Here is a 25,092-nt window from a genome sequence, read left to right on the forward strand (position 1 = left end):
ATCTTTGAAAGCCCATCAAAGAGGCCAGTGAAAAAGCCTTCTCCAAAAGAAGACAAAGGTAAAGCCTCCAGCATACTTTCCTGCCGCTTGCCGCTGCGGCAAGCGGCAGGGCGTTTCAACCAATGACAAGCCTTCATTGTGTCCGCTTGTCTGCAATGCGCGTGCGCCACGCCACTTAGCGGCAAGCGGCAGGGTAGTATGAAACCAGCTTAATGGTTGTAAACAGAGAGCGAAAAAGTGATGAGTTTGTAATAGATTGACTAAAAGATTGAGGAGGTGAAGACATTTGAATACATGGTTAACAACATCGGTGATAGCACAACTGACATTAAACGAAGACTGGCTGTTGCATGGACAACAGTGGACTTTGGCATGTCAAGCATATAGAAAATCCGAGGCCAATCCACTGACCTGTCTGCTACGTGCAACTGTGTTTTCCATTGCCACTTACGGATGAGTGTCTTGGGCTGTCACCAAGAATGAATGGAAAAGAGTTGATGCTTTTGAGATGTGGTGTTACAGGAGGTGCAAAGGATGGATCTAGGATTAGCTTAGTCGTTTGGGCATAAATGCGTGCGTTATCTTATGACGGATAAAAAATTCGTAGTTCTAGGGTTAAAGACAAGTCCGTTTCATTCTGAATCAGGCTGTACATAGAATTATGATTGTGTTCATTATTATATTGTACGTTCAAATAGACAAGTATATACAATAACGAACATGGGTACCAATCATTTTGAGGCTGTACCAACCATATCAAATAACGAATAAAGCAATAATTGTTAAAACAAACTAAAGCGTCAAAAACTGTGCAAATAATGAAATACTCTGGTTTTGGCAACATTCCAGCTGCAAAGCAGGTATCGTTCAAGTTTAACTTATCATGGTTATGGTTTACTACCGCACACCGACATCGCCTGGCTAATAATTACTTGGTACAGCAGAGATACTAAAATGAATACCCGGGATCGATACACGTGAATGTGCTATGCACGATTTGGTATTCAGACGATAAATCTTTGGATACCGGGTAGAAAATGATGAATATATCCCGTAATTGATTTAGTCTAAAGAAGCCAGATTTTGTTCCTTGCACTTGAATATACGTGTTCAACGGATATGATAGTCATTAGCTTGCGTCCTGAGAAAGAACCATTGCGTCTTGAACTCAAAAACTGACAAAAATATTCTGATTTTATATGCATAGTGCAGCGTAGGCTAGCTGCACTCACTCGTGCAAGCAGTCTAAAAGCATACGACCATTGACCTCATCAATGGCGTATACATGCTCACTCACACACAGAGAGGTTAATTACCAGGCTATTGTCAGTAGCCTTAGTCGGATGCCCTCGGCTCATCATGCGTCTCAAAGGTCGGAACAAAATGGCCATGCGTGGTTGTGGATTCAACCTACCATGGCGATATCTGCATTGAAGATATCGGGGCGATGACACTGTGTACCGGTCCTACTACAAAATTATAATGATTATTATTAATAATAATTGATAATAATGATATATATAGTTTGATTTAATTTACATCACTAGCGCTTACTTGTACGTTTCCAAATGATGATGGTTATTGAAATTAGCAGAAAATTCATTCATTCATTCATTCATTCATTCATTCATTCATTCATTCATTCATTCATTCATTCATTCATTCATTCATATTTCATTTTCATCAATCATCAACATCAATATACAAGTGATACTAACAGCTCAACAAAGTAATAAAATATAATTAAGACTTTAGCAAAGCTTGTATTGCATACATATAGCTAATATTAATATTACATTTAAAATAGACTTGGTGATTTATTAAAGCATTATTTGGATTTATTTAATATTAATATTAAACACTGGCTGATTGATACGTAGGTAATTTGGTAGCTTTTGGTTATGTGGTTTTATTGAAGAAACAACACAACAATAAGTATAAAAATGAATGATTTTGGCAATACGTTTATCCAGGTGATGATGACGACGTTATGCTTGTGATTGTTTGGTCAAGGATTAAACCAAGAGCTGTAGGCATTCTTGTATTGTTTGTAAAATGTTTTGTCAAATAAAATACATCTTTAAAATATTATGTGTTCATTTATCTTATTTTTGTCTCTTTCTGTTTGTTACAAGTAATCAGAAAATATCATAAAAAATATTCAATAAATATCGATTCATCGTATCGTGTCCCTGCTGGTTTGATTAATTATTAATATAGCGCCACCACTTTTCCCGATCGAACCTTTCATAAATCACTATATACTTGACATGATCAAGATGAAAGACGGCCGAATCTACTTAATATTCATATTGACATTTCGAGATGAATATTCATATTCACATTGCGGACCAATCAGAATACTTCGGTGTAACGCTTGATCTCTTAAATAGATGGGGTGAGCAACGAAGGCAGTTTTTATCTGACCAAAATGTCACACCGTCGCCAGCCCAGACAAACAAGTTATGGTCGCCAGGGCAGATTGGTCGCTAGGGCAGAATGACGTCGGAGCCTGGGCAGATAAAACTTTTAAGAAATTGTGGGCGGGGCGAAGGGTCGGCGGCGAAACACAAAGAGATTTGGCAGGCACACACATCGACGGATTTCAATTTCAGCGGAGTTTGTCAACAAAGATGAACCAAATGGCCGGGCCAAATGGATATATTTTATTGCTGCAGAATCGGGCACACGGCAGAAACAAGGTATTTAAAACATTATACTTGTTTTTTAATCGAATGTTGATAAAAGCGAAATTAGAAACTGATTTTGCGGGTAAATTTTGAGGACATCGGATAGTTGTTACAATTTTTGTTTTTTTGTGTTTTTTAACCAGTCAAAACTTCCGGGTCATGCCATGGTAAATTAATACGGATGTGCATTCCTGTCGCCTGATGTATGATCGAAATCATGATTGATCATTCCTTTGAGCATGTTGAGTACACAAACCTTTCCACTAGCCTTGTTGTCTGCAGTTGCCTGTGTCGTGAGCTGAAGCCGTGGCTGAATTCTGAGAGAAATGTGACTGTCTGATCGGCCTGACTGAGTCCGCCCGGTCCCGGGCCAATGTTTAATTTTGTAAGCTAGCTTACATGTAATATGTAGATGCACTGGCATGTGCTTATGTTCATGTCGTGATGTTACATGTTAACATGGACGTTATTCATGTATTCATTCAATATGTTCATGAGCTTACACGTATTCCTGACATTGTCCTTGACCTTGCTGAGGTTAATTAATTAGGTTTCTGCCGGAAATTAGAACGAAATGGTCTGAGCAATCGGCAACAGCAATAGCCTTTTCCGCGGGATCCGCCATCCAGTGGGTCCTGCCGTACTGCATGCCATGCGATACATAGACATACCACCTAGACCTATGACTTTGCTTCGCGTAGTGAAGTCAACACTGCATAGCAACAATTTTGACAAGGGCGCAACCCAGGCGCAAATAAGCAGGCGTGTTGGCGTCTACGGAACATGCTGCATTTGGCGCTGGCGATAACGGCGCAGTAACCACGCATAAACAAGCGCGTCAGAATGCATAATATTTCTCGCGCCTGGTAACCCGTCAATCCGTCAATATCACCTTGGATACGGGGCTTCACCTCCCGCTGTGGTAAGGGATGGGCAGTCATAGGTCTACATGTAGGTACTTGTTTGTCTGGGATGCGATAGACATTATGTCCTCGATTACGCGGTAGTTGCAACGCGTTGCGCACCTCTTCAGTCAAGCGTCAACGCGGTGATCTTAGCAACAAGGTACCACAGAGAGTAAGATAAAACAGAAGCGCGTACCACCAGTCAAAGTCTCCGCCTCAACAATTAATGAGGGCTGATTGTTCCAAATGCTACAGGCGTGACTGCTACGCAATTACCGCGTATTTTCATGGTCTATTGCGTGTCGCGAAAACGCATAGCGCTCTATCGGCGATATCGCTAAGGCACGCATAGCGCTGGCGTGATTGTTAGACACAGCACGATCGAACAATCGGCCCTCATGAATATGCTAGAACTGGTAGCATACAATACACAGGGACTTTGACTGGTGGTACGCGCTCTGTTTTATCTTACTCCTCTGTGCAAGGTACTCATACCCACAAGATGGCGGCGTTGATGTCACAATGTCAATGACTACCTCTATTGATGACTACCTCTCTTTCGCGGTTGTGCATAAGCGTGCTGACAAATCGCCCCTGTGCGGCGTGCGTGTACATTGCGTTTAACTTTACGCAGCGATTCGATACTGCGGCAAGCATAGGCGTATGAGTGCCCATACTTAACCATGGCAGTAGGTGAAGCCACGTATCCAAGCTGATTTTGGTCGGGTAGTCGAACGCAGATAAATAAGCGTTCATGTCTGGAGAAAAGCGGCGCTTGTTTGCGTGATGTTGCGTCATATTGCTCGCGTCAAATGCAACATGTTCTGTAGACTTCGAGCGTAATCTGCTTGCTTGCGTCCTTGTCAAAGTCACTGGTCTAGGTACTTGTTTGTCTGGGCGTGCGAGCAAAATAAGCACCTAGGTCACTACCGAACTTGGTGAACCAAATTATAGGCCTAACACTAACACTACCGAATGCAAAATTTTATTGATATGATATTGATATGATATTCGGACTAGCGCAGTGTTTCTCAGATTCGGACTAGCACAGTGTTTTTCAGCGCTGTAGTTTTCAGTTTCTGACTAAGCGCCATGGTTTTCAGTTTCGGACTAAGCGCCATGTTTTGTTTCTTGAGGGTGGAATGCAAAATTTTTTGTTGAACCAGGGGGGGATTTTAAGTTTTAAATGGAGAAATGCGGGAAAACAGGTACAGGCCATTAGTCCGACACGCCGCTAGTCCGACACTCCGCTAGTCCGGCACGCCACTAGTCCGACACGCCGCTAGTCCGAATCTGAAATGCACTGCACCAGTCCGACATGCCGCTAGTCCGAATCTAAAATACACTTTGCCAGTCCGCACGCCGCTAGTCCGATAATGAAAACCACTGCGCTAGTCAAAATTGAAAACTACTGCGCTAGTCCGAATCTGGAAAACACTCTTTCAGTCCGAGACTGCGCCGAATCGAATCTAAAAATCACTGCGCTAGTACGAAACTGAAAACGATTTTGAAAAGCACTGTGCTAGTTTGAATTTGAATTGGGGAAACACTGCGCTAGTCTGATATTCGGACTAGCGCGCAGTGTTCTCAGATTCGGACTAAGCGCAGTGTTTTTCAGCGCTGTAGTTTTCAGTTTCGGACTAAGCGCCATGGTTTTCAGTTTCGGACTAAGCGCCATGGTTTTCAGTTTCGGACTAGCGCCATGGTTTTCAGTTTCGGACTAGCGCAGTGTCGGACTGAAGAAGTGTTTTCCAAATTCGGACTAAGCGCAGTGTATTTCGGATTCGGTCTAGCGGTGTGTCGGAATGAAAACTGTGTTTTCAGATTCGGACTAGCGGCGTGTCGGACTGTTGCAGTGGTTTTCATTTTCAGACTAGCGCATGCTTTTTTTGGACTAGCGCCATGCTTTTCATTTTCGGACTGGCGCACCTCTAAGTATAGGGAATTTGTGTTGTCGGACTAGCGGTGTGTCGGACTGGCGGTGCACCCTGGGAAAACAAGGGGGGATCCGGAACTTTTGAGCAAATTTTCCTGTCAATATTTTTTCCAAAGCACCCATTCTCCCCTGCTGTTATAACAATAGGTCCCTTAGTCATATTTTATATTAAATGCTTTTATGTTTGTGTGTGTTTGGTTTGCAGTTGACCTAGCTTGTCAATGTGGAAATGGATTAATTATCTCTATGAAGAGTCTGTGAAGATACAATTGATCTGTTGCTGTAAATTGGTAAGTAGACTACAGTCAACATCAAAACTAAATACAGAAAACAAATTGTTGAAAATTGGGATAAATTGAATCCCACCCAGACCAAACAACTTCTCTCTTTGTTTTCTCTCTTTATTTCTTCCTTCTTTCCCTTCCGTTGCCAAAAAAAACCCTGAGGCGGTTAGGGTTAAGCAGTTTCATAGCCAAGTCAAGTATTATGGAAAATGTTCCGAGGATACGAATTGTACAATGCTCAATTCTTTCATTCAGTAAAAGAGTGGAACAACTTGCTTACATCCACCATTAATAAATGCTGCCATTTATACAGCGCCTTTCACATGTATCAAAGCGCTTTAAATTTATTCCGCTGTTGTTAGAATGTGTCAGCTGCCATACAATGCCTAAAGCATGCTCATACCTTTGGACGGCGCTAAATGGACAATATTCCTAACAGCTCCCCATTTCACCCCTGGGTAGAGAAAGGCAAGTGAAGTAAAGCGCCTTGTTCAATACAATGGCACAACACGATGGCACTGCTGGGGCTCAAACTTGCAAAACTCTGATTATTGAGGTAGAACCTGTACTGCTGCGCCACCTTGCCCCCGTTACTCATCAGACAACTTCAGCTTTCAAATCTGTTCTAGCTGAATGTTCTGACACAATACCCTGACTCCAAAAATAGACCTCCCAATCATACCTCCAGTTTAAACTTCTACAGGTAGATATAGAATACAAGATCCAAGAAATTCATTGGTTGAAATTCATGTTGGTAGATTTCATCTATGCATTGCATGTATTGCTCATACATCAAATGGTTTTATAATTCAAGCTTTTAAATAATCATGTTCTTCTTCTTATTTTTTTTTTTTGTTTCACAGGGGCATGATGATTTGAAAAAGGGGCCTCAGGACATCAATCTACAATGTATCTCATGAATGATAGCTGCCATAAACAAATATGCTTTTTGTATAGAGCATACATTTTCTTGTTGGTCATTCAATCTACACATTTGGCAAACAATGTTAAAGTATAATGTAAAGTACCAGTATTCAGCAAAAATCAAGAGGTGAAATGAATTATCTTTGGTAATATATTAAAGTGACATTTTATCAGACTATATTTAAGAACTGGAGTGCTAAATTTGTGACTTCACATGAATGACACTGTATTGTGTTTTTTTAAACTGTTGTGGAAGAGGTGCGTGTAGCCCAGTCAAAGGTAAATAAGGGCTTAACCTGAATAACCCACCACTAATTGCAACATAATTCATATAACCACCTAGTACAGACAGGCTGTGAGCTCGACTCCTATACTTCAGTGGCAAGCACTGCTTTCCAAGCAGGCCCTCATACAATGATCTAAGATGCTTGCTATTAGAGGGGTATCACGCTTTGCGAATAGCACTTTCGCTTTCGCTATTTGAGGGGCATTGCGGTTTTGCAAATTGGGCGAGTTCTATTTATCATCCATTCTTTTCAGAAAAACATATTAAAGAATATATCAATAAATTTCACCAGAAGTCACTTAGTGGAACAATGCTTAATTTTTGCATGAATCCAAAATGGCCACTTATGCATATGTGAGATTTCAAAGTTATTCTACTCTGGATAATATCCATACTCCTCTCATATAAGGATGCAGAATAAGTATAGTTTGACCTGTCTCCAACATACAGTTCTTGAGTTATAGGCAAAAAGGTGATAGGTCAAATTTTGGGGTCCACAGGCAGCTACAGTTGAAAAATATTCTAATTTTAATGAAACTGGTTTCAAATTATTCCTTCAGCCCAGTGGCGGAGCCTGGAAATTCCCCATTCAGAACTCTTGCCCCTTGTTCCCCATTAAAACCCAAAATTAGGGAATTGTCTACTTTTAGGGGCAAATTTCAGCAAATTTGATGATTTTACCCCTACTGCATGTAGGGGTAAAACAACCACCTGAGATATGACAAACTTTTCTTTGTTTAAAATGTTTTTGCAAGCATAGCAATCCGAGTTTGTTTTTCTCACAATCATAGAATTTTTACATCTTTATTCCCTGTGGTACCCCAATTTTGACATTTGACCTTTTCCCTATTACTCGAAAGCTGTATACTCAATCCCTATGACGAGGGGAATACATTGGTATCATTGGCTTTAACAAGATTTGACCAACTTTAAAATGTCACCCCTGTATAAGTGGCCATTTTTGATTTATGCCAATTTGGCAATGTTCCACTTGGATTTTCTGTAATTTTGATATTTTTGTGTGAGCTTTTTAGGAGATGGGTGCATATGTAATAGATTCTGGTGCATTTAGTGGTGGGTCATTTTTTAATTAGACTGGGCTGGTAGGTGATAATTCTGAAACATGCATGGAATGGAACTAAAAGTGACCAACTGACTGCTATTTTAGAGTCTGAGTTAGAGCTTAGGTTACAGGTAAGGGTGACATTTAGGGTAAGGTTTATGGATTAAAACTAAGTTGCTGTATTTATTGACTAATAACCCTTCAGTTGATAGCACTTTACACTGCATGATCAGCAGTGTGTCTGCTATCTTCAGTAGATCAGCACTCTCCGTCATCCTAGGCTATTTAAGGCACTTAATTTAATGCCCATGTGACCCTGTCTACAAGCTGTAATGTCAGCACCCATCTGGCCACGGGGGCATTAAATTAAGTGCCTGCATTTAAATAGCCTAAGATGACTGTAATATCTAATATCTTCAGTAGATAGTATGACTGCATGATCAACAGTGGGTCTGCTATCTTCCGTAGCACCATACACTGTAATCGGTGGTATATCTGTTATCTTCAGTTGATAGCACTTCATACTGCATGATCAGCAGTGTGTCTGCTATCTTCAGTAGATAGCACCATACGGTACACTGTTATCTTCAGTTGATAGCACTTTACACTGCACGATCAGCAGTGTGTCTGTTATCTTCAGTAGATAGCACTATATGTAGTATACGGTATGTAATCAGTGGTATATCTGTTATCTTCAGTTGATAGTAGTTTACACTGCATGATCAGCAGTGTGCCTGTTATCTTCAGTAGATAACACCATACACTGTAATCAGTGGTATATCGTTATCTTCAGTTGATAGCACTTTACACGCATGCTGATCAGTGTGTCTGTTATCTTCAGTAGATAGCACTATACACTGTGTAATCATAGGTCAGTCTAAATATGAAATTACCCACTACTAAATGCAACAGAATCCATTTCACATCGTCCATCTCCCAAAAGCTTGCAAAAACATCAAATGTCACAGGATATCCAAGTAGTTGTATGTGCTTCTGTGAGATTTTGGTCCTCAATTATGCTCCAGGAACAGCTGCTCCAGGAACAGCTGCTCCAAGCATGAATAATCTGGAGTAATATTCTAAGTCCAACATGCTCCAGGAGCATGTTTTGAATGCACAATGCTCAAGGAGCATGTCCAACATATATATGCTCCTGGAGCAGTGTGCATTCAAAACATGCTCTTGGAGCATGTTGGACTTTAAAATATACTCATTGAACAAAATCTCACAGGAGGCGTGGAACAGTGCCTAATTTGCATGAATCAAAAAAGGCTGTTTATGCAGGGGTAAAATTTCTGAGTTGGTCAAATTTCGATTTAGAAACCATGTCAATGTATTCTTCTCGTCATAAGGATAATTTTAGGTTGACCTATCTCAGATGTACAGTTATGAGTGGAAAAGGTCAAATGTTAAAATTTGGATTCCACAGGGGGAACACACATTTAAAAATTCTCTGATTTTAATAAAAATGGTCTCAGATTGCTCTGCTTGCAAAAACAGTTAGAAAAAAAAGAAGTTTACCATATCTCGGGTGCTTTGTTACCTTAGTAACATGGGCAAAAAAGATCAAAATCAATTGAGCCCTGCATGTTGATATTGACCTATTTTGACCATTGACCTATTGATACCTATAGAACAAAACATCCAAAACAATGTATTGGATGAAAAAAGGAGCATTTTTCAATTGTGGACACCAGCTGTGGACCTCAAAATTTGACCTTTTTTCCTATAACTCGGGACTCAACTGTATGTCGGAGACAGATCAAACTATACTTTTTCTGAAACCTTTTGATGAGAACAATACATTGATATCGGGTTTAACAAGATTTAACCAACTTCTAAATTCCAATTGTGTATCCAGAAGTCAAAATGTTGTGTATGTAATAAATAAAATAACTCCCAAAATTTACTTATGCTTGTTTGTATTTGGTAGTTTTTTTGATAACTATGTATAGCCATGTAGGCCTATACCTATGTATAAGGCTGTATCAAAATGATTATTACCCAAGTTTCAAGTACAAGTATGTACAAGACTGCAACACAAAACTAGATGTACAGCTTGGTTCTCGGCTGTTGCGGTTTTTCGGCATAAAGCGTCGACCGTGATCACCTCCACCAAAGGGAGTGATGTGGCATGTACTCACAAGTTGATACAAAGCTGGCTGACCCCAGATGACCCCAAAATGACCTTCCAAATATTTGGCTCTAAATGTTGAAAGTACCCACCAAGTTTCATGTACGTATGACAGTTTTTACTAATTTGACCTCAGATGACCCCTGGGTGACCCCAAAATGACCTCCCAAAAAGTTGGCTCTAAATGTTGACTGTACTCACTAAGTTTCATGCCCATATGATAGTTTTAACTAATTTGACCTCAAATGACCCCTAGTGACCCCAAAATGACCTCCCAAAATTTGGCTCTAAATGTTGACTGTACCCACCAAGTTTCATGCCCATATGATAGTTTTTACTAATTTGACCTCAGTTGCCCCCTGGTGACCTCAAAATGACCTTCCAAAAATTTGGCTCTAAATGTTGACAGTACCCACCAAGTTTCATGCCCATCCAACAGTTTTTACTAATTTGACCTCAGATGACCCCTGGATGACCTCAGATGACACCGAAATGACCTTCCAAAAATTTGTCTCTATATATTGACTGTACCCACCAAATTTCATGCCCATACGACAGTTTTTACTAATTTGACCTCAGATGACCCCTGGGTGACCCTGGATGACCCCAAAATGACCTTCCAAAAATTAGGCTCTAAATGTTGACTGTACCCACCAAGTTTCATTCCCATACGACAGTTTTTACTAATTTGACCTCGGATGACCCCTGGGTGACCCCAAAATGACCTTCCAAAAATTAGGCTCTAAATATTGACTGTACCTACCAAGTTTCATGGCCATATGACAGTTTTGCTAATTTGACCTCAAATGACCCCTGCATGACCTCAGGTGACCTTGACACACTAACCAATACAAACTTGTTCTGACTGGGTTCAAGATGCACCCACCCACCAAGTTTGAGGAACATCACGACCCTTAGTCTCCGAGAAAAGAGGTAAATAAGGAAAATGAGCCCCTGACCTCAAATGACCTTTTACCTCAGTATATGACCTTGAACCTCGCCCAAAAAAAAAAAAGTAGCCAGAGTTTTTGACCATGACCCACCTATCCTGAAAATCTGAAGTCAATCCGCCCATCCATGGCCGAGATATGGCATCCGGACGGAAGCACAGACATTGCAAAAACAGTATGCCTCGCGGTGGAGGCATAATAACCCAATTGTGGATCAATATATAAACTTTTGTCATTTCAAGAGAATTCTATTTTGCAAATATCACAAATATTTGTGTATCAATCATTTTGATACAGCCTGTTGTATAGCCTCCCAGATATAGTAGTTTTTCCTGCCAGAAATTGTTTCTTGCTCATCCCAATTTAGCCCTCCCCATGGCACATAAATACTGTAAAAGTGGACATTTTTACAGAACATTAATATTTGTGCTTTTCCCGCCCGCTTTACACATGCCACGTAAATAATAAATGCTCGAATAATTATGTTCATCCATGTATAGGACTGCGAGAAAACTCACAAATTAAAAAAAGCCGCTATCCCAAGGTATTTCAAAACTGGCAAAGCACAAACACAACATGAGCTTTAATAGATTGTGTGAAAATTCCCACATATGTCAAAGTTTATGTCACAGACCAGAAGTTTGTGGAATTTGGTAAATACGATAATAAATATCTGTTGTGCAACAAACTTAGATAAACAATTTTCTGGCCATGGGTAGCAGAATGGTCGACTGTAGATCCGTTGGATAACGCTTTTTCAATAGGAAATGAACTTTGCTGCTTGGATGATGTCACGATGAGGTCAGCATTTATTCCATATTGAAAGCGTGTTCCAACAGATCTGCAATCGACCAACCTCAACCTTGTAGTAATGGCTGGCAAAAGGAAATGGGGAAATGGTGCTTTATTGATACCCTTATGTACATGTATGATGAGGCAAAATAAATTCACACCACAAACCAGGTTATTGTTCAGGAAATTAATTCTTTATTTAATAAATATAAAGTTTGTCGTACAAAAATTATTGATCAGGATAGACTTCTTTAGAAAATATACAGTTTGTTGTACAAAAAATTAATCAGGATAGACTTTCCCAATAAATCAATCAATTTTAATCAAACAGCAATACTGTTTCAAAAAGGTGCCCGTTTTACCACTAAAAATTTTGATTAATCAATATCTGATCATGGAAGTAAGTACAGCTGCTTGGAAGTAAGTACTTCCATGATCTGATCAAATGAACAAGATACACCTTAGCTATATATCATTCAATCTGATCCACTCAAACCTATTGTTGCAATTTTATTGACACAAACTTTTTGTAAATTTGGGACCCCCCCCCCTTATAAATTATAACCCCCTAGGTTAACAGACTCCATCACTAGTTCCTATTCTAGAAAAATATAGCCCTTTGTGCTAAATGACACATACCTAAATCCTAATCCTTTACTTAGTTCTAATGAAAGTCAAATTTTAATATTTTGGTCAATTTTTGGCAATAAGGGCCAAAATAATGCATGTTTATGGCATTTTTCATAGGCTGTGACAATCAAGCCCAAAGACTTGTACTAAGACTAATTGCATTCTTTTTTTTAGAAAACAGATTTTCTGTTCTTTACCATAACCAAATAATCAACATTAACTTAAAATATTTTAATTATGAGCTCACTCTTAGTCTGTATTTTAAAAGATTTTGGATACTTAGACTCCACCATGTTTCAATTGGCAAAGATCTTGTCTTTAATTCAAAAAAATTAGTGTTGTATTTTTCTGGAATCTGGAGTAATTGCAACAGAATCCAATCCATTTCACACACATCCATCCCCTAAAAGCTAGCTCACATAAAAAAATTAAAAAGTCTATGAAATTCCCAAGTAGTGCCTACTTTGCATAAATCCAGTATGGTCACTTGTGCAGTGGTGAAATAAACTGAAATTTAAAGGGTTTTTTGAGAGTTCTAGGTAAAAAGGTGGAAAGTCATATTGCACACATACGTGATGACACGCATACACCCACCCCTACACAGACATGTCTGAAGTTTGTAACAAGAGCACCACTGGTGCTGTAGCTCATTGTTATGGGTTATGGTCAGGAATACCATGCGTAGCTATGTATAGCCATGCATAGATATATGTATCAGGGTTGTCACTACACTGGTCGGTGCCGGTCGGTAGTAACCAGCACTCAGGCAGACCAACCGGCACTCAAGGGAATATGAGGACTTGCCAATCGGCACTAAAGTAGAGAAATTGTACTTTTTATTTTTTTAAATAGTTGGATAGTTACGCATGAGAGTATTTTGGACAAATATCATGGACATTTAGCCGGCACTAAATTCAGTCTACGTGACAACCCTGATATGTATAGCCATGCATAGCTATGTATAGCCATACATAGCTATGTATAGCCATGCATAGCTATGTATAGCCATGCATAGCTATGTATAGCCATGGATAGCTATGTATGGCCATAGCTATGTATAGCCATATGTAACCATGTCATAGCCATATATAGCTATGTATAGCCATGTATAACTATGTATACAGGGCTACCAAAAAAAAAAAAACACATTTCAGTATTCTCAAACCTCAAAATCACCCTAGTGCTGTGATCAAGCACAAATCAGCATTTTGAAAATATACTTGCGGTTCTCAAGATATTTATTTATTCAAGGCATTTATTTATTTGTACCTTTTGCTTGTCGAGTATCCTTTGATTTTAATTTGTTTAATACAGTTTTGTTTGTATATTTAATGTCTTGGATGCACCATCGGATAGATGAGTGCCACTGATGTAAAAGCAATTTCCAAATAAAAACTTGAAACTTAAAAACTACAACACTTTCATGGTAAATGAAATAAATAAATAAATAAAATTTTGCACACACATCTAATTTTCCTGACTTCATATTTCAAACAAGTGCTCCTTCAATCTTCAGAACAGGGAAAGGCCACTAGCCTAGTGTTTACCCCCAGCACTTCCCTGTTCAGACTTTCTGTTTGTCTGTTTTGTAATGTCACGAGAGGGGTTGTCATGGTCCCATATACTGATATACTAGGCCAGTGCCAGTCAAAAGGACATTTCACCTTGAGTAAATGTTTACATAACTAATTGGGTCAAGATGTGTGATAGATAGATAGATAGATATTTATTAGAACATACGCTTTTACATCAGCGGCACACGTTTAAGACGGTGCGTTCTACATTTAGTCTACAAAGTTACAAAAGGTGATTCAAAAACAAGCAAAACAAAACATAAATACATTGATACAAATCCAAAATTGAAAAAGGGTCCAAACATTTCCCTGGCCGAAGTAGGCCCTATACATGTAGACATTAAATAACATTAAATATATACATAATTAACCCGATTATCTATATACAACACTTTTCTGAGCTATAACTTCGTTATATGTCTATAGCAAAGTAAGCTCAAACAGGGACTTCAATACAAATACATTTATGAACATAATAAACTACGGTGACAGTGGACTATTGATTTTTATGGTTATTTCTATGAGCCCATGCCTTCTTGAGAAATGTTTTACAATACCTATCAAAAATACAATCTATGGCTTGATATGATTCTGGGGGGAAAAGTGGCATAAAATACATAACATTACTTCCTAAGATGAAACGCATTTGAGCATCCAATTCACTACTGGTGAAAATGTTCCAGATGATATAAAGTGTAATTGAGTGAGATGTTTGTTCATAGTCAGGGTTGCCAATCAACAATTTGGTAGCCCAATTAGTTCTGATTTGGGAGAATTTGAGACACTATTTGCTCATGGCTCGTGCACATAAGTAAGGGCCTATAGACAGCACAAGCCCGATTGGTGCTAAAAGCAACACTGAAAAGCAGACATTGTAGCCGCACTGAAACAGTAAAGTTCAACATCTCTTTTACAAATTCGCACGATCAAGGAGTTTGTACAGTGTTTGTAATATGAAAAGCACCACAAACAGTCTGCATATGAGACTATTCCATGAAATTAGGTAAAACTTTTCGTAAGAAAATGCTCCAAAAATGATACTTTCCGTCCGAATTTTTTAGCTTAATAAGTAACAATCATGAACCATCATGCAAAGATCGCAGCCTCAAATTACCAGATCCATTGCTCAAACGATGTAGCAAGAGAAAGAAAAAAACATACAGAAAAATGGACCATGCCTAGAGTTCATTGTGCTAACACAATGAGCTAAAAATTAAATAAATAGATACATCAAAGTAAAGATAGTTTGCATAGTTTTGTAACATAGATACTGGGCATGTAAACTGGCCTCAAAAAAGAAACTTATAATTTTTCACAAGGTCATATCTTAAAATCCTCTCCATAAAATGAACAAAAATTGCACACAGGATTACTTCAATACTCTACTCTAAACATATGTCAGTAACTAAACAGTTGTCCATTTGACACAACAGCAAAATACACTGACACGGAACAGCTTACTGGACCACATTCACAGCCCAACAGATTTCTTTTCCTGGGTTCCAATTATTCGCCTGTACATGGACAAAATTACACACAGGATTACTTCAATACTCTACTCTAAACACATGTCAGTAACCAAGCAGTTGTCCAACTGACACAACAGTAAAATGCACTGACACGGAATAGCTCCGGGACCACATTCACAGGCGAATAATGTGAACCCAGCAAAAGAAATCTGCTGGGCTGTGAATGTGGTCCAGCAAGGTGTTCCATATCAGTGCATTTTGCTGTTGTGTCAGTTGGACAACTGCTTGGTTACTGACATGCGTTAGAGTAGAGTATTGAAGTAATCCTGTGTAATTTTGTTCAATTTATAGACAGGATTTTAAGATTTGACCTTGTGAAAAAGTATAAGTTTCTTTTTGAGGCCAGTTTAGATAACATCACACAATAGGTCATGGTCCAACAGGCTTTCACCTATGAGCCAGGTCACCCATGTAAGTTTTAGAGCCCTGTGGAGCCAAAATTTGTCCTTTTCCTATTTTCCTGCTATAACTAAATAGGAAATACTAGGTCATGATGAGAGGAATACATTGGTATTTTTTTATTTTATTGTATGACCAATATTGAAATGAAATTACACCCTCCTAATTTTTGTGTGAGCTTTTGCAAGATGTATACATGGGAAATTATACATATCAAGGGTTCAGAACCAGAAAACCGTGAATGTGTCCTGCAACAGTGGCGTAGATTTCTTTTTGACATGTGGGGTGGGGTGGAAAATTTGTCTTGAAGTATAGTGAATCCAGCAGTCCAGCACCTTTTGGCGACAAAAGAAGTTTATGGTACAAATCTTGGCGTGAAAATTTTTGGCATATTGAAGCTAAACTGGAGTGTAGTATAGAAGTGGAATAAATGCACGCGAAACGCGCAAAAATTAGGGTACGGTTTAGGTTAAACTGACCAAATATGAGGTTAATTAACTCTCAGAAGTAGGCCTACTTTACCTTTCTCATGGGGGGCAAGGGTTCAAATCCCCCACCCCCTAGTTATGCCACTGATCTTCTAGTGTTCTGGTGACTTGTGCTCATTTTGTGGAAGCAGGTGACTGTGGGTTAAGGCTTCCTGGCTCTCAAAATATGTCCTTTACCCAAGGCAGTCAGTGCCCCAGCCCTGCCTCTACATTATATAAAATTATCTATCTATGTTTGTGTGTTTTCTTCACTTTTGAGAAATTGCCTTGGTGCCCTTCTCAAATTTTCAACAGTTCCCATGATGCCCTCTTGAAATATTACAAAGTGCTGTGCTGCCTTGCCTTTTCAGTGAACATCTAAGGCAATTATCAACTTGCCCTAAAAAGTTGCTGCGCCCCTTCAGATCCTTAATTTGAGGGCTTAGGGCTGATAGCAATGCCTCAGTTCCTGGGGGCGGTGTAGTTCAATTGGTTATTACTATGGAGGGTCAGTCACATCAGCGAACTGGACCAGGTCCCACCCGCACCAGGTCTACTTCATCAGCATCAGAAGCTTCCACGTCATTGATGGCCGACATAATCATAAGGTCCTGCATTTTAAGTCATCCTGGCTGATGTTGAAAAGTATGCAGCAAACAACAATGTATCACATGCACTCTCTAATACCACAAGCAGGGAAATTTTCTCTTGAGCTGATCAATCAGAACTCAGGTGGATATCCATGGTGGATCTATGACTCTGAAAAACAGTGAGAGAGAGAAAGAGAGAGGGGGTATTATAACCTATTTACAAAAGGTGTTGAAATTGTCAGTATAACATTGGCACACACCATAAACAAGTTGACCAAGTACTGCATTTTTGATTCACATCAAGCTTCTCAAAATAGGTCACTGAAGTACCATTGAGGCCTATTGACCTGCACCTATTGTAACACATGGAAAGTGAAACATCCTAGATTTATTCATTAAATTGTTAAATCCTATTTTGAATTGTATGAAAACAAACATTTTGATACACCTTTTGTCAAAATCAGAGCACTCTGATATTTTTGACCCCTTGGACCATAAATGTGACCTTTGACTTTCTCAGCTATAACCTAAGAAAGGTACATCCTGTCAAACTAATAACTACTAGTATACATCATCAGATCGAGCACGAAAGAGCTTGGAAGTTGGAAGTAGTACTACTGTCGCCGTAAAAAGCGGTCGAATATTTTTTTAATTTGCTTGCAATGCAAGGATAAGAATAAACAAAAAGTCATTAAATAAAAACATATATCATAGGCGATTAGGCGTAGATCCCCATTTACGGATTACCCAAATTTAAAAAAAAAAAGTTATTTATTTTTTTCGGGTTTGTAGTGGCCCTGGACCTAGAGCTAAATGCTAGGATAATTCATTGTTGACTTATTCATTCATTGAATTAGTATCAATTTTGAAATTATTAATAGAGTATGACATGAGTACAAATTTATTCAAATGACATAGGCCTACATTTTTTTTAATAAGTCAGCCATGAAAATTGAATGATCCTAGCATTTAATTAGCTCTAGGTCCAGGGACACTACAAAGCCGAAAAAATAAATACCGGTAACTTAAAAAAATATGTTTGATACGGGTACCAGGTTACACGCCGAAATTCACCTCGGGTACCCGAATCGTCATTACCGATAGGTCACAGCCTTAAATTTCATTGTATTTGGTTTATTTTAAGGAGATAAGATTGATTCATTCATTCCGTTTACTGTTCAAATGAGTGATGACACATCATACAGTGCTACAGACAAACTTGAGCAGAAAATATGCCACTGTCATGCTTGTCTTCACAACCCCCCCCAAAAAAAAAAACATAAATATATAAATTACCTGTTGCATGTATTCTTTCTCTGCTTCTGTTTTGAACAGAAGTCATCATCCATGATTTAAAGTATAGCAAGAAGTCCCTGCAGATGTTCATTCTCAACAGCTCAACTGAGATACAATGTACTGTCATCATGCTGGTTCTGGTTAACCATGATTATGCCTGTCGTTGATGATACTGTTACCTGTATTCATGAAATTTACAGGAAATTGAATATTAAATACATGATGGAAGTACACTCTGCACTGAATCCCTTTCAACAAAGAAAACAAGCTAAGGCACTGTTCACAAACACTTGTAAGGGGGGCCTGATGCAAAAAAAAGGGGGGCCTGAAAAATTTTTACCCTCCTAAGCGGGGCCCTGAAAAAAATTACCACAAATTTTCCTGGAAATTGTTTAGTTTATATGCTTTTCTATGGGGTTGACCCATAATTTTCATGTCAAAATTAAGGGGGGCCCTGAAATTTTGAGGTCTGTAAAGGGGGGCGTCGAAAATTTTTCGCGATTACATTTTTTTGCATCAGTCCCCCCTAGCAAGTGTTTGTGAGCGGTCCCTAAAGATCGTCAATTCACAAGATTTTATCCCACGAAAAATACTGTGCAAATGTTGCTATTCGAGCCCGTAAGTGCATGAACTTACTTATTATTTTACACCCTGTATCACCACTTCAGTTATTCATTGCATAGCTAACTAACTATACAATTTATTAAAGCTCATAGTGTAACCTGCAACAAAATTAGATTTCTTTTGAGTTGTTTCATTCATACAAGTACTAAATAGCAAATGCAATAAATTATCAAGTAAAACCAGGTTTTTTCATGATATCACACTATATTTTTTCTTACACACCCTGAATACCAACTTCCATTTTGCACAGTTGCATTGCTTGGAACATAAGCTTTCCAAATATGTATACTTTTGCTGTAATTGGGTCTATAGTTTTAAAGATTTCAATAACTTTTTCTAATGAAATGAAACAAAAATAGAAGTAGGAGTATCAAAATTTACTTTAGTGAGGCCAAAGTAAATTGTTTGGTTGCCCTTTTTTATGATTTTTTTGAAAATTCAGCATTTTTTGGTGCAAATTTCTCGAAGTTGGTCAAAATTTAAAAAAAATAAAAAAGCGGCTCCTAGATATTTTTATCTAGTTTTTAAAAATTAATTTAAAAAAATTGTTGCCCAAGAATTTTTTGTTACGTTCAAACGAAAAAAGTGGACCAAAAACCGTTATTTTTTGGGATTTTGGGCCAAAAATGGCATTTTGGCCCAAATTTGACCTTACGGATAAACTTATCAAGTCTTGGCCATTCTAAATATGTATACTTTTATATACTTCAGACCAACAATTTAGCAGTTATGAGACCAACCTTAAGGGAAAAAATTGTGTGTTTTTGGACTGAATTTAAATGTAAATACTTTGTGTTTTTTATCAAATATTGCATTTAAAGGCTTAATGTACAATTTCCTTCAAATTTAAAATTTGTCATTATATACTCAAAATGCTGAAATAATACTAGTAATAATTATCGGGAAATGGTTTCTGTCCATTTTGAGCTGAAATAACGAGGTAAAGTGAAAGAAACACTGCTTGTTATTTTGGCTGTTTAACACGCAGTTCTATGGGAGGACATAAAGTCATAATTTCTTGAATTATGACTTTATATCAAACTTTACTCTGTTTACCTACAAACACAACAAATTTGGCTGATTCCATTTAGGTGCAAGTTGTGACATGTGTAAACATTACAAATATGCCAAAAATCAGGTTTGAAAAAAATTAACCAAATTCATAAAATATAAGATCGTACATTATGACTTTAATAGATAAAATGAGTGAATAACAATTATAAAATGTCCTTAGTACCGGTACTGTCCAAATTTAAGGTTGCTTCTAAAAGAGTGATTGAACAAAATGTATATAGGCCCCTATAGGGCAAGGACTACACCTACTGTACTGAAAATTAAGCAAGTCAAAGCAAGTAGTTATTGATTTATTGATCAAATATTGGTTTTCTCTCATTTTTGACTGTAACTCCACAACTGTTGTCTGTGCTGAAATAAAATTTCCATTGCATTTAATAGTTGTAGTCCTTGCCCCTATAATATACATATCTTACTTGTCCCCAATGTGCTATAATTTTTGAGAAAAATGCAAAAATAGGCACAAAATTGGGCAGGGGTGTAATACCCCCTTAAAGCAATGTGTGATTTGCATCAAAATAGATTCCTATATCTAAATGCCAGTTTTCATTGAATAGCTACTGATCACATTGACCCCTTTTAATTTGAGCCAAACAAATGAGGTAAAAGCGGAGAGAGCGCAAATGAGGTAAAACAGAGAAAGCGCCTATCGGGAGCTTCACACAGTTAATGGGATTCAAACAAGGCGTATTAAAGACAAATAGCAGGCCTTGCCGTTTAGATTTTAAAGGCGAGTGGTTAATCACTCGCTAGCAAACTAAGCGAGTGGTGAATTTTCACAAATACCACTTGGGTATAATAATAAAATAGAGCTTCGGTCTTAATACGGTATTTATGTATTTATGTTGAAATCTTGTAAGCGGCTAAAATTTGTGACTTTTTCCGCTTTGAGAGGGCAGACTCGATTTAATGCTGAAATGGCTGATTCAATGGCTGATTTTGAGAGATTTGCAGCGAGTGATATTTAGTGTCTATGGCGAGTGGAAAATCGCTCACTAGAAATCGAGTTTGGGCGAGCGGTGGCGAGCGAGAGCGATCGATTGCCTCAAACGGCAAGACCTGAATAGCGATATACACACACTTTATGCGTCAAGTTAACGTACAGCGCCTACAATAATGTATAATCTTGCCAATCGTATTATTTATATCATTATTGATGGAGTTACACGCAGCTGATGGGATGTACAAACAAGACATTCTACCAAGGTATATGCATACAGTTTATAAAATGATTCAATATACACACGCAGGAGCGTATTTATTCAGTACTCGATCGATGAGCTCAGAATAAAACCGGGCGACCGGTTTAAATAAATGATAAATTTTAATGTAATTAAAGCACTCAAGTTCAGGCTTTATAGTCGTTCACAGGGCATGTACACCAATGGCCATTACAATGGTGCAAAAGTAGAAATTCAAAAAAAAATTGAGGCGTTGCTGTGGAGCATATCTCACATTATGGCTTTAATACAGGTTGTAGTGTAGTTGGTTGCTTGATTCTTGAATTCTTTGGAGTCTTGTATCGTGGTGATGTGGTAGGGTAGTTTGTTCCAATCTTGAACTGTTCTTGGCCAGAACGAATAATTATAGCAATCCTTGTTTATCAAGCGGCAGGGGCAGGAGACCCTCTTAGCCTTGTGGAGGATGGTTAACCCACTGAACCTATTGGCTGTTCTACAATCTTTCAAAGAACACCAATCCTGAATCCTAGATCTTGTAAATTGTAGTCATTCATAATCACAACTTTTATTATTTCCTTCCTGAAAATGTATACTTTCATAATACTAATCATCATTGCATTGCGGCAGTCATATACATGTCATGATGTACAGTCGGGCATGACAGACTATAGGTATGCTAGGTGAATTCAAATTTGCCATCAAACTGCATCATTTTACATATCAAATTAAAGCCCTTGAGTAAAGAAAGCCAAAACTGAAAACATTTTTGTCATAGCACTTTCCGTAACAAAGTTACATCTTGTCAAAGATTGACTTTCATCAAAAAAAGATTCTGCTAGCAAAATCCCCAAAAGCGGCATTTAGGGGTGTTTCTAGATCTTAGTCTCATGGCGATAGCAGCTTTTTTAATGGAACTGCTATCAAAATCCTCTAAAATTCCATGTGCGACTTGATTATCACCATAAAAATCATATATTCATGGGTCAAGTGAAGTATAGAAAACATATTTATGTAGGTTTCCTTCACCGACCTGTTCTCAAAAAAAAAATCAAATTTCTATGTAAATATCCATTGACATTGTGTTTGGGCCCCCGTCTCAGCGAATTTCGCTGACTAGCAAATGTGTTATAAACTAAAGTTTGCCTGGGATACCTACAGACTATTCTGTGCTGTGGCTGTACTGTACCCCGTACTTATGGGTAGGCCTACCATGTCCATGCATGCATTCAGCATGGTATGCCACTGTGCCAGGCGGCTTGGGCCCATGCATGACAGGATCTGTAGAATTGTGAATGCCGTCGATTTCGCGGCGCATGGCCGGTGGCATTTCCATAATAATCATGTTATATATTTATCACTTATTTGTAAGTAAGCTTACAATTACATCGGAGTGTCATGTATTGTACTGAAATTTGTCAGTGACAGTGTCCCTGAATAATTTCATGATTTTATTCAGTTCGGTGAAATTTACTCAGTTGGTTATTTGTATTTTCATGTATCAGTCCCCCAGTGAATTCATTTGGAATATACAGTATTACTCACAAAATTAAGAAAAAGAATCTCCGGTTGTTCACGATCGCAATCTGCATCGCATTTCACATGTAAACAAAGTGAAACTCGCACCTGCTCCAGTCCCATTTCCGGCAAGAAATTGTAAAAATCGCGGGTGAAAGTGCGTTCGAATTTCGAGGTCACGCAAATCACACAAATTATTGAGAGGTCATCGGTGTGACATTGTCGTCAGAATTGAAAGGTGATAATGCGGGTCTCTGATTGGTCAATCGGCGAGTGTTGCACACACCTTCTCTATTTAATATGCGGAAATAAACACTACTTATGAATAATATATCATTTATCGATCATGAATATGCATGTTATCATGATCCGATTGAATCGTATCGTGTTTTGGGCGTTTACTACGTGTATATAGTGTCGCGAAAATCAGAAAAGTGGTGGCGTTTCGGAAGGATATTTTTCTCAGGGGAGAGGGCAAGTAAATGAATACCATTTTAAAACGATCATTTACGGTGGAATTAACAATATTTTGTTGTGTCTTTTAATTATAAATTTATTAAAACATCAGAAAGAGTAAAAAAATCAGACAGATTCACACATAATATTTGTTAAAAACGTTAGTTTATTTCACACATTGTACAAATATCACAAACAATACAAGAATGCCTACAGCTCTTGATTAAACACTAAACATAAATACACTGTAATCGTGAGCTAAATGAACATTAATAAATTAAATGTAAATCAAAGCAAAATGCTACATACCAATACTCGGGATTTTGCGGTACTTTTATTTCCTTACCAACTATTCTCATGCACGCACTGCCTCATTTCAAATATATAGTTTTAGTTTTGGTTTTGGTTTTGGTCACGTGGTTTCCTATTGTCCTGCCTAACCACTTGAATCATAAGATATCGAACTCATTGTTTCTACCTTTTGTTTAAAACCGAACATTTGTGACAGTCAGTTTCGGTTTTGGTTTCAGTTTCTTATAAGTGGTGTGGATCGTAAAATTATTTGATTTGAAGATACCTACTCTAAGTATACAAAAGAAATGTTTAAATTTCGCAGTGCAATATTCACGAGCAGAGAAGTCGAACAAAGCAGTCTACATTTGAAAGCATTGATTTAGTTTGAAAGCATTGACATGAGACTACGAATTAGCCTAAGCTGATTTCACTGTGAAAATATATAGACCATCGAAATATTTCCACAGACATTACAATAGGCACTTGACAGATTATGACTTCAGTGTTATAAACACTATTATACACAACTCTATTTATGTGCATGTCGCATGACGGAAGATCAATATCATAGAAAGCTGGTTTAAACTAACTTTTATTCAATTTATTTATTGGAGAATAGAGAGAGAGAGATAGAAGAGATCGCCAGGGAAAGAGGGTAGGCCTATGTGTGTGTGAGGGGCAGGGGGTAAGGGTAAGGGAGAAAGAGAAACAGAGGGGAGAGAGCATTGGAAGTGGGAAGGGAAGGAGGGAGAGGGGGGCTCAAGAGTGGAGTGGAATAATAGGGAAGAGTCGATATCGAGTGTGGGGAGGGGGGAGGGAGGAGGTTATATATAGGTGGCGGAGGGAACATAGGTAAGAGGTAGGCCTATGGGTTGTGCTTTCCGGGGAATAATTTAATTCATAATCAAATCATCTACATCATCATGCATCGTTTATATTTCAGACAAATAAACAAAACACCCCCACCCCCACCCCTCAATATATGCACGTGATGTCTATGCATAACTTGGGTGTAATTTTATGGTGTCATGGAAGTGTGCCATCTACGGCAGAGAGCATCAAAAGTCGTCCGCGTTGATAGATATCGATAATGAAAATGTTAGCACAATAGGCTATTATATACGTATGGTTATAGGCCTTTATACTTTTGATTATATATACCCTCTTGTGTCCTCCCAGCACAATAGTGTTATGATTACATACCAGTTCATCTCCACATTTTAATCCCTTGATTTTTGGTTTCTGAACAATAGAGAAACCAAAACTATATATTTGAAATGAGGGAGTGTTAAATTTAGAGGTAACCTTGAAATTGGTGACCCTTGCAGTAGCGTTAATTGTACTTAACTATTATAATTTGATATGATAAATGCATTCATTATCCAGGTAAGAACCCGTCAGAGCATAACGACACAAATAATTCAAATGGCATGAAACCCATACCATGGAAGTAAGAAACATGTCTCTTACTTCCATACCCATACTCAATTGAGTACACT

At 38.2% G+C, this 25,092-nt stretch overlaps 1 protein-coding gene and 1 long non-coding RNA gene across 4 annotated transcripts in view; one reads left to right on the forward strand and one right to left on the reverse strand.

Annotated features, from left to right (window-relative positions):
• LOC140137488 (uncharacterized) overlaps positions 1-25,092 on the reverse strand; it is a 39,900-nt gene that overhangs the window by 10,297 nt on the left and 4,511 nt on the right. Inside the window, exon 1 of one of the 3 annotated variants that reach the window (XM_072159203.1) lies at positions 23,609-23,630. The exons of the other annotated variants lie outside the window; for them this stretch is intronic. The gene's annotated coding sequence lies outside the window, so the exon portion shown is untranslated. Of the gene's footprint in view, positions 1-23,608; positions 23,631-25,092 lie in introns of those variants that run through there. 3 annotated transcript variants of the gene reach the window in all.
• LOC140138328 (uncharacterized) lies at positions 2,530-7,183 on the forward strand. The gene is made up of 3 exons (XR_011856979.1): positions 2,530-2,702; positions 5,737-5,821; positions 6,679-7,183. It is a non-coding gene; the product is annotated as an uncharacterized lncRNA (long non-coding RNA).

Source organism: Amphiura filiformis, chromosome 17, assembly GCF_039555335.1.
Source record: "Amphiura filiformis chromosome 17, Afil_fr2py, whole genome shotgun sequence".
Lineage (NCBI taxonomy): Eukaryota > Metazoa > Echinodermata > Ophiuroidea > Amphilepidida > Amphiuridae > Amphiura > Amphiura filiformis.